A 14,465-nucleotide genomic window follows, 5' to 3' on the forward strand; every position below is an offset into this window, starting at 1 on the left:
AGCAAATCATAATAAAATATTAAATCATCATGGAATAGCTAAGGGAAACAAATACTTGGTCTCAGTTGTATCAAGAGTATATCAGTTTGCTAATCAGAATATATCAACCAAAATGAAATATTAATTTTAGAGGAAAATTCAAATGTAGACATTATTAGACTATTTTTTTTAGAATGATTTAAAAATGAAATTCCCTTTATCTAGGGAGTGGAAACATACTGTAACTTTATGTTTCAAACAACGAACTAAATTAATGGAAAATATCTGCACACTATACTAAGACTAGACATGTTACTGGGTGTAACAGTTTCTATATCTTCATTTTATTTTACTCTCATACATCCATAATTTACATGGAAAGCACTTAGAAAAACAATCTGCAAAGAATGAGCTTCTTAGATGACTGTCTTGTCTCCCTGTGAAAAATGTAATCATCCATAGCAGAACCACTTCTATCTACAAATCAGTCATTAGAGTTGGAAGGTCTTAAGCCAAGGGCAAGAAGGTGTTTTTTTTTTTTTTTATCAGCCTTCCAAGTTATCATCACTTTCGATTAATATGATACGTGCATGTGGAAAAAAATTTGTGAACATATTTAGATAGACAGTGACCTAAACCCTATTATGGTCTGTCTTTCCTACATAAAGCCAGGGATTGACTTAGAGGCATGCAACGGATGCATCTGCAAGCCTGGGTTACATCAGAAAACCTCTGATAATGAGAAACTCTTTGGCACAGAGTCATCAGTCCTTCTAGTCATTTAAATATGGGCACAAATTACCTAAACTTTTGTGCTGCTGTTGAATATTTCAGGTTTCAGACAATGGAAAAAGTACATAAAATGAAGCCATTTTCAATTTTTAAAAAAACGACCTCAAGGACTATCTCCCAACCCCCATGCAAAGCATTGCTGCTGTGAGCAATTTCTTAAAACAAAGCAGTATCTAATAATTTGAATCTTATAATGTAACTGTTGATAGTAATTTAAAAATATTTAAATGATATTCAGGCTGGGTGTGAGAGAGAATGCGACAGAGACAGGAAGACACACAGAGGGGTGGGCAGGAGAATTGTGGTAAAATGTGGGGATATTTCACAAAGTCTTAGAAACACACCAATGCCCCAACCCCACCCCTGCCCCATCCCCCTCCAGCCCAAATACACTATAATATAGAGTATCTTGATAAGTCTTTTACCTTTTGCCCGGATCTGATTTTGCTATTACTTAGTTTTTTTATATCTTTACTTGTTCCCTAAATCACTCTTTTGTACCCTCTGTTTGTGGTCTGTGTTTTTGTTTTCAAGTTGTCATTTACTATTTGTCCCCATGTTTAACATTTACTCTATAGTGTCTTAAACATGTCAGTGTAAAGCATTAAATAAATCTGGCAAACAGCTCTTTGATCAATGCAAAAAAAAATAATACTGAGAGATTCTGGATGGATTCTTTACCACTGAGTCACCAGGAAAGCCTGGTTTTACGATAGAACACTTGGAATATCTGCTTTTTTGCTATCCTATATCTTTGCTACAAATAATATTTGACCCTCATGAAGCCTCATGACTACCAAAATTTGGAACCCTTGTGACTACCAAAATTAGATTTTCAGTGCTTACCTTTTCCTGGATCCTTAGATTCATGTATTTAATTCATATATTTAACTGCCTGCTTGACGTTTCTACCTGGTTATTTAGGAAGATAAACTGAGAAGGACCAAACTCTCTTGATTTCCCTTCCGGTTCAATCCATCCATTAGTTCTGCTCTTCTCCCAAGTTTCCCTATGTCAGAAATGGCACCACTGTCTACCCTGTATAGGTCCAAAATCTAGGAGTTATCTTAGATACTTCTGACCCCTTCCTTCACATCCACTCTTCAACAGGACTTGTCTGTTTTACCTCAATCAATCTCATTCTCTCTACCTGCTTTACTACCCATCCTAATCCAAAGTACCACCATCTCCTGCCTAGGCTACTGCAATATGCTTCTAATACATCCTCCCTTCTTCTAACCTGGACCTCTTACTATCCATTCCTCACAACACCCAGAATGATATATTTTAAATACACAAGTCCTATCACATCCTTTTTCTGTTGAAAGTTCTCCAGTAGCTTCGCATTGCTACTAGAATAAACCCCTAACTCCTTACCCTGGCTTACATATTCTGGAGGCTGTCTACCTCACCAACTATGACTCATACCATTTTACTCCTTGCCCACTACTTTTAAATTAAATGGGTTTTTAGGTTTCTGTTTTTCATGCTAGTCCTGGACCTTCCTTAGACTTTTTGTACTAGCCAAACAGTGCTCTACTTGCAGTGACCATTTCTTTGATCTCTAAGCATTGTTGGTTCCAAGCAGAATTTAGCTTAAGTATCACCTCCTCTTAAAATCTCCCTGAACAGTGTGAAGTTGCCACCTAATCAATGTATTAGTCAGCAATTGCTGCAACAGTGCTGTGTAGCAATCCACCACAAATTTCAATTTACAACAACAGTTATTTATTTTTCTTGCTCACAGTTCAGTGGGTGAGCTGGGACAACTCTCCCTCAGGCTAACGGTTAGCTGGGCATTTTTTCATGCTTCTGGTCAGAATCAGCAGTGCTCCACATCTCTCATTCTCCTGCCCAATGGTTCCCTGAGATAGGCTCTTCTAATGGTGATCACAGGATCAAGAGGCAAACACACCTCAGGGTTTTGTTTCCTGTCATATCCGCTAGTATTCCATTGGCCAAAGCAAGTCGTACGATAAAGTACGATGTCAGTGGAGCAAGAGATACTTCCTCAGATTCATATAGTCAGGGAGAATGACAAAAATATTCTCAGAAACACTCCGAAGAGTCCATCTCATATCTCATTGGCTTATGCAGTATTGTGTACTCATACATAAGCCAATCACTGGCAAGTCAACAGAGTTACAATTAGACCAGCTGGTACTCATTCCTGCAACATATGGACACTTGCAGAATGGAAATAAAACCAAAAAGTTAGGATTCTATAACAAAGGAAAGGGGGTAAAAGGCTGTTGGTAAATCAATTATAAATTAACATCAGCATAAGTAAATTAACACCAGAACCTTAACAGATAGTATAGTTAATATAATCATGCTTACATTGATGGAATATATCTATAAATTATTGTTATATTATTAAAATATTATATAATTTAAAATATTATATAATACATAGACATGTCATTCCAGAGTAAGAGTTTTCCATTCTCACCATTTTTATTATCATACCTGATGTTTTGATCTACTAGCTAGAAAGCTGAACTGTGCCAGTCCTGTATGACTCAGTTCAGTTCAGTTCAGTTCAGTCTCTCAGTCGTGTCCGACTCTTTGCGACCCCATGAACCACAGCACGCCAGGCCTCCCTGTCCATCACTAACTCCCGGAGTTCACTCAAACTCATGTCCATCTAGTCGGTGATGCCATCCAGCCATCTCATTCTCTGCCGTCCCCGTCTCCTCCTACCTCCAATCCCTCCTAGCATCAGAGTATTTTCCAGTGAGTCAACTCGTCGCATGAGGTGGCCAAAGTATTGGAGTTTCAGCTTTAGCATAAGTCCTTCCAATGAACACCCAGGATTGATCTCCTTTAGAATGGACTGGTTGGATTTCCTTGCAGTCCAAGGGACTCTCAAGAGTCTTCTCCAGCACCACAGTTCAAAAGCATCCATTTTTTGGTGATTAGCCTTCTTCACAGTCCAAATCTCACATCCATACATGACCACGGGAAAAACCATAGCCTTGACTAGACGGACCTTTGTTGGCAAAGTGATGTCTCTGCTTTTTAATATGCTATCTAGGCTGGTCATAACTTTCCTTCCAAGGAGTAAGCGTCTTTTAATTTCATGGCTGCATCCGAAGTGATTTTGGAGCCCAAAACAATAAAGTCTGACACGGTTTCCACTGTTTCCCCATCTATTTCCCATGAAGTGATGGGACCAGATGCCATGATCTTTGTTTTCTGAAAGTTGAGCTTCAAGCCAACCTTTTCACTCTCCTTTATCACTTTCATCAAGAGGCTTTTTAGTTCCTCTTCACTTTCTGCCATAAGGGTGGTGTCATCTGCATATCTGAGGTGATTGATATTTCTCTTGGCAATCTTGATTCCAGCTTGTGCTTCTCCCAGCCCAGCGTTCCTCATGATATACTCTGCATAGAAGTTAAATAAGCAGAGTGACAACATACAACCTTGACGTACTCCTTTTCCTATTTGGAACCAGTCTGTTGTTCCATGTCCAGTTCTAACTGTTGCTTCCTGACCTGCATACTGGTTTCTCAAGAGGCAGGTCAGGTGGTCTGTGATTCCCATCTCTTTCAGAATGTTCCACAGTTTATTGTGATCCACACAGTCAAAGGCTTTGGCATAGTCAATGAAGCAGAAATAGATGTTTCTCTGGAACTCTCTTGCTTTCTCCATGATCCAGCAGATGTTGACAATTTGATCTCTGGTGCCTCTGCCTTTTCTAAAACCTGCTTGAACATCTGGAAGTTCATGATTCACATATTGCTGAAGCCTGGCTTGGAGAATTTTGAGCATGACTTTACTAGCATGTGAGATGAGTGCAATTGTGTGGTAGTTTGAGCATTCTTTGGCATTGCCTTTCTTTGGGAATGGAATGAAGACTGACCTTTTCCAGTCCTGTGGCCGTTGCTGAGTTTTCCAAATTTGCTGGCATATTGAGTGCAGCACTTTCACAGCATCATACTTCAGGATTTGAAATAGCTCCATTTGGAATTCCATCACCTCCATTAGCTTTGTTTGTAGTGATGCTCTCTAAGGCCCACTTGACTTCACATTCCAAGATGTCTGGTTCCAGGTGAGTGATCACACCATCGTGATTATCTTCATCGTGAAGATCTTTTTTGTACAGTTCTTCTGTGTATTCTTGCCACCTCTTCTTAATATCTTCTGGTTCAACAGTATCAAAAGGCAAAATGATAGGATACTGAATGAGGAATTCCCTAGGTCGGTAGTTGCCCAGTATGAAGGGATGGAGCCAAAGCGAAACAAATACCCAGTTGTGGATGTGACTGGTGATAGAAGCAAGGTCCGATGCTGTAAAGAGCAATATTGCATAGAGACCTGGAATGTTAGGTCCACGAATCAAGGCAAATTGGAAGTGGTCAAACAGGAGATGGCAAGAGTGAACGTCGACATTCTAGGAATCAGTGAACTAAAATGGACTGGAATGGGTGAATTTAACTTGGATGACCATTATATCTACTCCTGTGGGCAGGAATCCCTTAGAAGAAATGGAGTAGCCATCATGGTCAACAAAAGAGCCCGAAATGCAGTACTTGGATGCAGTCTTAAAAACGACAGAATGATTTCTGTTCGTTTCCAAGGCAAACCATTCAATATTACAGTAATCCAAGCCTATGCCCCAACCAGTAACGCTGAAGAAGCCGAAGTTGAACAGTTCTATGAAGACCTACAAGACCTTTTAGAACTAACACCCAAAAAAGATGTCCTTTTCATCACAGGGGACTGGAATGCAAAAGTAAGAAGTCAAGAAACACCTGGAGTGACAGGCAAATTTGGCCTTGGAGCACGGAATGAAGCAGGGCAAAGGCTAATAGAGTTTTGCCAAGAGAACGCACTGGTCATAGCAAACACCCTCTTCCAACAACACAAGAGAAGACTCTACACATGGACATCACCAGATGGTCAACACCGAAATCAGATTGATTATATTCTTTGCAGCCAAAGATGAAGAAGCTCTATACAGTTAGCAAAAACAAGACCAGGAACTGACTGTTTCTCAGATCATGAACTCCTTATTGCCAAATTCAGACTGAATTTGAGGAAAGTAGGGAAAACCATTAGACCATTCAGATATGACCTAAATCAAATCCCTTATACAGTGGAAGTGAGGAATAGATTTAAGGGACTAGATCTGATAGATAGAGTGCCTGATGAACTCTGGATGGAGGTTTGTGACATTGTACAGGAGACAGGGACCAAGACCATCCCCACAGAAAAGAAATGCAAAAAAGCAAAATGGCTGTCTGAGGAGGCCTTCCAAATAGCTGTGAAAAGAAGAGAAGTGAAAAGCAAAGGAGAAAAGGAAAGATATAAGCATCTGAATTCAGAGTTCCAAAGAATAGCAAGGAGAGATGAGAAAGCCTTCCTCAGCGATCAATGCAAAGAAATAGAGGAAAACAACAGAATAGGAAAAACAAGAGATCTTTTCAAGAAAATTAAAGATATCAAGGGAACATTTCATGCAAAGATGGGCTTGATTAAAGACAGAAATGGTATGGACCTGTATGACTATTATGGTCCAAATTTTAGTTCCTATAACAGATAAATAAAGTAAGCAACTTCTCCTCAGAAATGATTTTTAAAAATGGATTAATTCTGTATGGATATGATCACTTTATATTTTGTTAGAGAGTGATAATCTTCAAGTTTGTCAATTTATTTTAGCCCTAAGGCTTTCATAGGAGAAAATCTATGTAGTTTCTAATACTGCTCTCTTGCTAACAGATTCTTTTCTCCAAATTCCACATGCTGGTAGAATTGATTCTCAAGTAGAGCTCATAACTTCACCCATTTCATAGATGATCAGTCAAGGTTATACCTTTTTGCCCTATTTCCCCTGGTGAAACTTCTATTTCATGCTTCAGAGACTAACCACTATATAGTGGTTCCTGACCTCTGTGACCTATCTGATAAGATCTTTCCTTATTTCAGCTGTCTATGATCATAATAGCTTTATAACAAATATACCTGATTGATAATCACAGACCACAAGACCACAAACTCAATCTTGCCAGATTAACAAATGATGTCACAGCCCTTCACATGTAAAAAGTCTCATAATATCCATTCTCTCATTTACTCATTCATTCTTTCAAGAATTAATGAGCACTTAGAATGATTCACTTTTCATTGATTCCTGTTTTAGACATAACTAACACGTTAAGCCAGGTCAAACTGAGATAATCTTTGAAAATGTGACATTAAAGTACTAATTAGTGGAATGGGTATTTAGCAGTAAACTTGAAAGAGGAAAGGATCAGGTTGCAACTGCTTCCTTTCTCAAAGGGGACATTCAAACTAGGGAAATTATTGTAATTTCTTTGGTCAATGTGTGATTTTTAAGTCATGCTCATTTGCCTAGATGCTATAGATTTAATTTTTTTCCTTTTGAGAGAGGGAAAATTTGCCTTTGGTCAGTTTCTGTTATAATTAATCAGCATGTTTTGTACCATTTTCCAATATGTAAACAGTTTCCTACTAGTTTAAAGGACATAAAACATTGTTAATAATTATATAACCACCAGTCGATGGCAGCATTTATAGGTAGAGCCCATTACTTAAAGACAAGTGTGGTAAACTTTATAAATTCTACTGTTAATTCAAAAAAGTTCTAGGCCATATGATCAGAATACCCTACTTCAAAACTGGTTTATTCATTTAAAATGTTATCCAGTCAAAGTGAAACTGAGATCTAGTCTCACTTCTGCAATACATTATCAGTGTGATATTAGTGAACTTCAATCTTCACATCAGTCAAATAGGGAGTTCAATTACTCTTCCTGCACTATAGACTTATTGAGATGATAAAATGAAACAGAAATGTGTTAAATGTCCTTGGAAATACAAATGTGATATACAAATTTAAGCTTTTAAAAATTTTTAATTATTGCAGTAGATATGACCTAAGCATTTCAATCAGTTAAGTTCAGTCACTCAGTCGTGTCTGACTCTTTGTGACCCTATGGACGGCAGCACGCCAGGCCTCCCTGTCCATCACCACCTCACAGAGTTTACTCAAACTCATGTCCATTGAGTCAGTGATGCCATCCAACCATCTCATCCTCTGTCATCCCCTTCTCCTCTCACCTTCAATCTTTCCCAGCATCAGGGTCTTTTCCAATGAGTCAGTTATTCCCATCAGGTGGCCTAAGTATTGGAGTTTCAGCTTCAGCATCAGTCCTTCCAATGAATATTCAGGACTGATTTCTTTAGGATGGACTGGTTGGATCTCCTTGCAGTCCAAGGGACTCTCAAGAGTCTTCTCCAGCCTCACTGTTCAAAAGCATCAATTCTTCGGCGATCAGCTTTCTTCACAGTCCAACTCTCACATCCATACGTGACTATTAGAAAAACCATAGCTTTGACTAGATAGACCTTTGTTGGCAAAGTAATATCTCTGCTTTTTAATATGTCTTCTAGGTTGGTCATAACCTTTATTCCAAGAAGTAAGCGTCTTTTATTTTCATGGCTGCAGTCACCATCTGCTGTGATTTTGGAGCCCCCCAAAATAAAGTCTGCCACTGTTTCCACTGTTTCCCCATCTATTTGCCATGAAGTGATGGAACCAGATGCCATCATCTTAGTTTTCTGAATAATGAGCTTTAAGCCAACTTTTTCACTCTCCACTTTCACTTTCATCAAGAGGCTCTTTAGTTCTTCTTCACTTTCTGCCATAAGGGTGGTGTCATCTGCATATCTGAGCTTATTGATATTTCTCCCAGCAGTCTTGATTCCAGCTTGTGCTTCATCCAGTCCAGCGTTTCTCATGATGTACTCTGCATATAATTTAAATAAGCAGGGTGACATACTGCCTGGATGTATTCCTTTTTCTATTTGGAACCAGTCTGTTATTCCATGTCCAGTTCTAGCTGTTGCTTCCTGCCCTGCATACAGATTTCTCAGGAGGCAGGTCAGGTGGTCTGGTATTCCCATCTCTTGAAGAATCTTCACAGTTTGTTGTGATCCACACAGTCAAAGACTTTGGCATAGTCAGTAAAGCAGAAATAGATGTTTTTCTGGAACTCTCTCACTTTTTCTATGATCCAACAGATGTTGGCAATTTGATATCTGGTTCCTCTGCCTTTTCTAAATCCAGCTTGAACATCTGGAAGTTCACAATTCACGTACTGATGAAGCTTGGCTTGGAGAATTTTGAGCATTACTTTGCTAACGTGAGATGAGTGCAATAGTGTGGTAGTTTGAGCATTCTTTGGCATTGCCTTTCTTTGGGATTGGAATGAAAACAGACCTTTTGTAGTCCTGTGGCCACTGCTGAGTTTTCCAAATTTGATGGCATATTGAGTGCAGCATTTTCACAACATCATCTTTTAGGATTTGAAATGGCTCAACTGGAATTCCATCACCTCCACTAGCTTTGTTCGTAGTGATGCTTCCTAAGGCCCACTTGACTTCACATTCCAGGATGTCTGACTGTAGGTGAATGATCACACCATCGTGATTATCTGGGTCGTGAAGATCTTTTTTGTACAGGTCTTCTGTGTTTTCTTGCCACCGCTTCTTAATATCTTCTGCTTCTGTTAGGTCCATACCATTTCTGTCCTTTACTGAGCCCATCTTTGCATGAAATATTCCCTTGGTATCTCTAATTTTCTTGAAGAGATCTCTAGTCTTTCCCATTCTGTTGTTTTCCTCTAGTTCTTTGCACTGATAACTGAGGAAGTCTTTTTATCTCTCCTTACTATTCTTTGGAACTCTGCATTCAAATGGGAATATCTTTCATTTGCTTCTCTTCTTTTCACAGCTATTTGTAAGCCCTCCTCAGACAGCCGTTTTGCTTTTTTTGCATTTCCTTTTCTTGGGGTTGGCCTTGATCCCTGTCTCCTGTACAGTGTCATGAACCTCTGTCCATAGCTCATCAGGCACTCTGTCAGATCTAGTCCCTTAAATCTATTTCTCACTTCCGCTGTGTAATCATAAGGGATTTGATATCAGTCATACCTGAATGGTCTATTGGTTTTCCCTACTTTCTTCAGTTTAAGTCTGAATCTGGCAATAAGGTGTTTATGACCTGAACCACAGTCAGCACCCAGTCTTTTTTTTTTTTTTTGCTGACTGTATAGAGCTTCTCCATCTTTGGCTGCAAAGAATATAATCAATCTGATTTCAGTATTGACCATTTGGTGATGTCCATATGTAGAGTCTTCTCTTGTGTTGGTGGAAGAGGGTGTGTTCTATGACCAGTGCATTCTCTTGGCAAAACTCTATTAGCCTTTGCTCTGCTTCATTCTGTACTCAAGGCCAAGTTTGTCCGTTACTGCAGGTGTTTCTTGACTCTCTACTTTTGCATTCTGTTCCCCTAAAATGAAAACGACATCTTTTTTGGGTGTTAGTTGTAGAAGCACTTCAATAGTGATGTTCAAATGTAAAAAATATTCCACATATTTTTCATGTTTGTCTTTCCATCTCAGAATCTGTCTCCTCTCCTCTTCAGTCATTTCCAGTTTAAAGAAGCTTCATTTCTGTCAATTTGAGATACTGTATGTGAAGGTCTATTTCAAAGCCCCTTTCCTGGATTCACATAGAGCTCCCACACAGCTGCAGAGTCCCACTGACCAAAGACAAGCTTGTGTCTGAACATGCCCTCGCTTCTTCCAGCTCTGTATGTCTACTCAGCTGTAGAAGCTTCAGGTTTGTGTGTGTGTGTGCATGAGCATGTGTGAATGTCTGTTTCATGAGACACCATGATTTGGCTGTGGCAATTGTGATTCCCTCTTGGGTTGGTCATTGTGATTTTTTCCTTCTAATATCAGCCGTCTGTGGATCCCTCTGTGCCTCTGGCACATCAGTGCTGGCCCTTTGGTCATCACATTTGTGAGTTCCTCTGGGGAATCTGCTTTGGCTTCCTCTTAGCTAGTTCTCCAATATGGGTGACTCTTCCTAGTTATAGCCACTTTTTATCATCTTGGCAAGAAGTCTTGCAACTGGAATCTTACCAGTTCAATGGGCAGTCCTTACAGAATACCAGCAGATGGCTTAAGTGCCACTTGCCTCCAGGGGTCTTTTTTTTAAACTCAGGGAGTACTTAGTCATCCATGCAGGCTAAGCAGTGGGGTTTCAGACCATGCTGGGCATTTCAGCTCTCAGCTTCACACATAGACTTTTCCCCATATTCTGACAGAATAAAGTCCATCTGCAGGCTTGTGGCTCTGTACTTTGAGGTCGAGGGTAAAGGGAAAAACCCATCCCCAAGGAAATGAGGCTGGAGGTGAATCACTGACCTTGGATAACTCACAAACTCTCTACATAGATGGCAGAGTTGGGAGAAAACACAACATTTTGCCATAACATTCCCTTGGAATGCTGCTACTTTGAAAACTTTTATTTATGTATAATGTTATTTATGCTGCTTTTCTTTGCATTTAGGGGGTGAATCATGCACTTCTTTTTGTTCTCGGCTCTGAACTGTTTTCAGTGTAGTCTCTACCCCAGGTGGAAAGCTCTGGGGAAGCAGAAGTGTATTTCAAATCTAACCTCAAGTTACACTTTTATAAATACTTAATTGTCCCATGCACCATAACATTTGCTCAAGTCTGATTAAAGGGCCTGGTCCATCAGGCTATCAGCTGTTTACTGACCTGTTTCACCTACTTGATTGGAGCTTCTCGAGGGCAGAGGCTGCTCAGAGGTGGTGCACGGTTGTGCACAGTAATGTTGCAGGAATGAATGAAATAGATGAATGAGTGAATAAAAGAAACACTGGCTATGAAAGGATAGTGCCTTCCATGGACTTCTAGGAGCAACTTTCTAGACAGCAAATACTTACTCTTCCCGGTAGAAGTTTGTTGTTCTTTTTCATCAGTGATGATTTTATAAATTCGCCTTAGCATGCATCCACTTGCCATATACTGAGCACGATGCCTATGAGTATCCAGAGGATAGTTTTATTTTCTATAGAGAATATTTTACCTTACTTCTCCCAGAAGCCAACGGTAGGATGAATGCAGCATAAAGGAAACGATGGATTAAGCTTCTTCCCTGCCCACCTACTTATATGCCTGAATTAGTATGACTTAAAGAAAACAGTGAATCTAGAAGTGGTTTCCAGGTGCTAAGATCCTCTCCTGTTTGAAGGGAGACCATTTAGAAATCTCCTCCTGAGGCTGTAGCAGAGCTGTGTCCTATTGCATAATTTCAGCCATGATCATTTAGTGAGTCTCATTTTGATAATTTCATTTACTGAAGGACATTTATTTGGTCCATTTCCTCTTAATCTTGTGTATACTTGTCTTTTCTTTTTGATTTTAGAACTAATATTAACTTTTAAAAGTTGGGCTTAAGAGACAGCATAGTAAGTTGCTTCATTATGCTTGATATTTCGGTGTCATTGAAGTGTATACTTTACTCCTAGATTTCACAGCATGTCCTCACCTTACCACATTAGCTGTTCAGTTAACCTATTCATATTCATGTTGTGTGTAATGTAAATTTTCTGTACTAGTTCCCTTATTCTGAAAACTTTCCCTTTGCTTTGTTTTTGGTACAGCATGACACACTTGTTTTCACAAATTTTTGCTTTCACATCTAGCTTTTTCTGTTTTTATTCAACACAAAACTAATATGTGTCAGGTAGAAAACAGCGTGTTTTTCTTAAGAGGCCTACAACTGAGAAAGACAGAGGCTGACTAGTATCCCTAGTTCATTATGAGCAGCCTGGTGACAGACAAGCAGAGAAGGTGTGGGTTAGGTGAATCTGTGGTTGAACATTTGCAAGCAAGACTGGACTGAAATGGAACAGAGGGCAGGACAGAGCTGGGTACTGAAGAGGCAGCTGTTAGTGAACTTACCTGGAAAACAGTCCAAATGAAGATGTGAAATCACAATGGTAGAGATCAGGATTAAAATCATCCAGGCCATGGAGGAGAAAGTTGATATGGATAACTCAAAGTAATATATTGATTTCACTTAATCTATTAGTCTGTATTAGACCTTACAAATAGCTGAGAAAAGAAGAGAAGTGAAAGGCAAAGGAGAAAAGGAAAGATATATCCATCTGAATGCAAAGTTCGAAAGAATAGCAAGGAGAGATAACACAGCCTTCCTCAGTGATCAATGCAAAGAAATAGAGGAAAACAATAGAATGGGAAAGACTAGAAGTCTCTTCAAGAAAATTAGAGAACATTTCATGCAAAGATGGGCTCAATAAAGGACAGACAGGGGGGCCTTGTGGGCTGCTGTCTATGGGGTCGCACAGGGTCGGACATGACTGAAGCGACTTAGCAGCAGCAGCAGCAGCAGCAGTTGTTCAAGCAGGTTTTAGAAAGGCAGAGGCACCAGAGATCAAATTGCCAACATCCTCTGGATCATGGAGAAAGGAAGAGAGTTCCAGAAAAATATCTATTTCTGCTTCATTGACTATGCCAAAGCCTTTGACTGTGTGGATCACAATAAACTGTGGAAAATTCTGAAAGAGATGGGAATACCAGACCACCTGACCTGCCTCTTGAGAAACCTGTATGCAGGTCAGGAAGCAACAGTTAGAACTGGACATGGAACAACAGACTGGTTCCAAATAGGAAAAGGAGTACGTCAAGGTTGTATATTGTCACCCTGCTTATTTAACTTCTATGCCGAGTACATCATGAGGAACGCTGGGCTGGGAGAAGCACAAGCTGGAATCAAGATTGCCGGGAGAAATATCAATCACCTCAGATATGCAGATGACACTACCATTACGGCAGAAAGTGAAGAGGAACTCAAAGGCCTCTTGATGAAAGTGAAAGAGGAGAGTGAAAAGGTTGGCTTGAAGCTCAACATTTAGAAAACGAAGATCATGGCATCTGGTCCCATCACTTCATGGGAAATAGATGGGGAAACAGTGGAAACCGTGTCAGACTTTATTTTTTTGGGCTCCAAAATCACTGCGGATGCAGCCATGAAATTAAAAGACGCTTACTCCTGGGAAGGAAAGTTATGACCAGCCTAGATAGCATGTTAAAAAGCAGAGACATTACTTTGCCAACCAAGGTCCGTCTAGTCAAGGCTATGGTTTTTCCCGTGGTCATGTATGGATGTGAGAGTTGGACTTTGAAGAAAGCTGATTGCTAAAGAATTGATGCTTTTGAACTGTGGTGCTGGAGAAGACTCTTGAGAGTCCCTTGGACTGCAAGGAGATCCAACCAGTCCATTCTAAAGGAGATCAATCCTGGGTGTTCATTGGAGGGACTGATGCTAAAGCTGAAACTCCAATACTTTGGTCACCTCATGCGATGAGTTGACTCACTGGAAAAGAGGCTGATGCTGGGAGGGATTAGGGGTAGGAGGAGACGGGGATGACAGAGAATGAGATGGCTGGATGGCATCACCGACTCTGTGGACATGAGTTTGAGTGAACTCCGGGAGTTGGTGATGGACAGGGAGGCCTGGCGTGCTGTGGTTCATGGGGTCACAAAGAGTCGGACAGGACTAAGCGACTGAACTGAACTGAACTGAACAGAAGCAGAAGATATTAAGAAGCGGTGGCAAGAATACACAGAAGAACTGTACAAAAAAGATCTTCATGACCAGATAATCACCATGGTGTGATCACTCACCTAGAGCCAGACATCCTGGAATGTGAGGTCAAGTGGGCATTAGAGAGCATCACTACGAACAAAGCTAGTGGAGGTGATGGAATTCGAATTGAGCTATTTCAAATGCTGAAAGATGATGCTTTGAAAGTGCTGCACTCAATA

This window comes from Moschus berezovskii, chromosome 2, assembly GCF_049115385.1.
Source record: "Moschus berezovskii isolate FMDL1 chromosome 2, NW_MosBer_1.0, whole genome shotgun sequence".
NCBI classification, from domain to species: Eukaryota; Metazoa; Chordata; class Mammalia; order Artiodactyla; family Moschidae; genus Moschus; species Moschus berezovskii.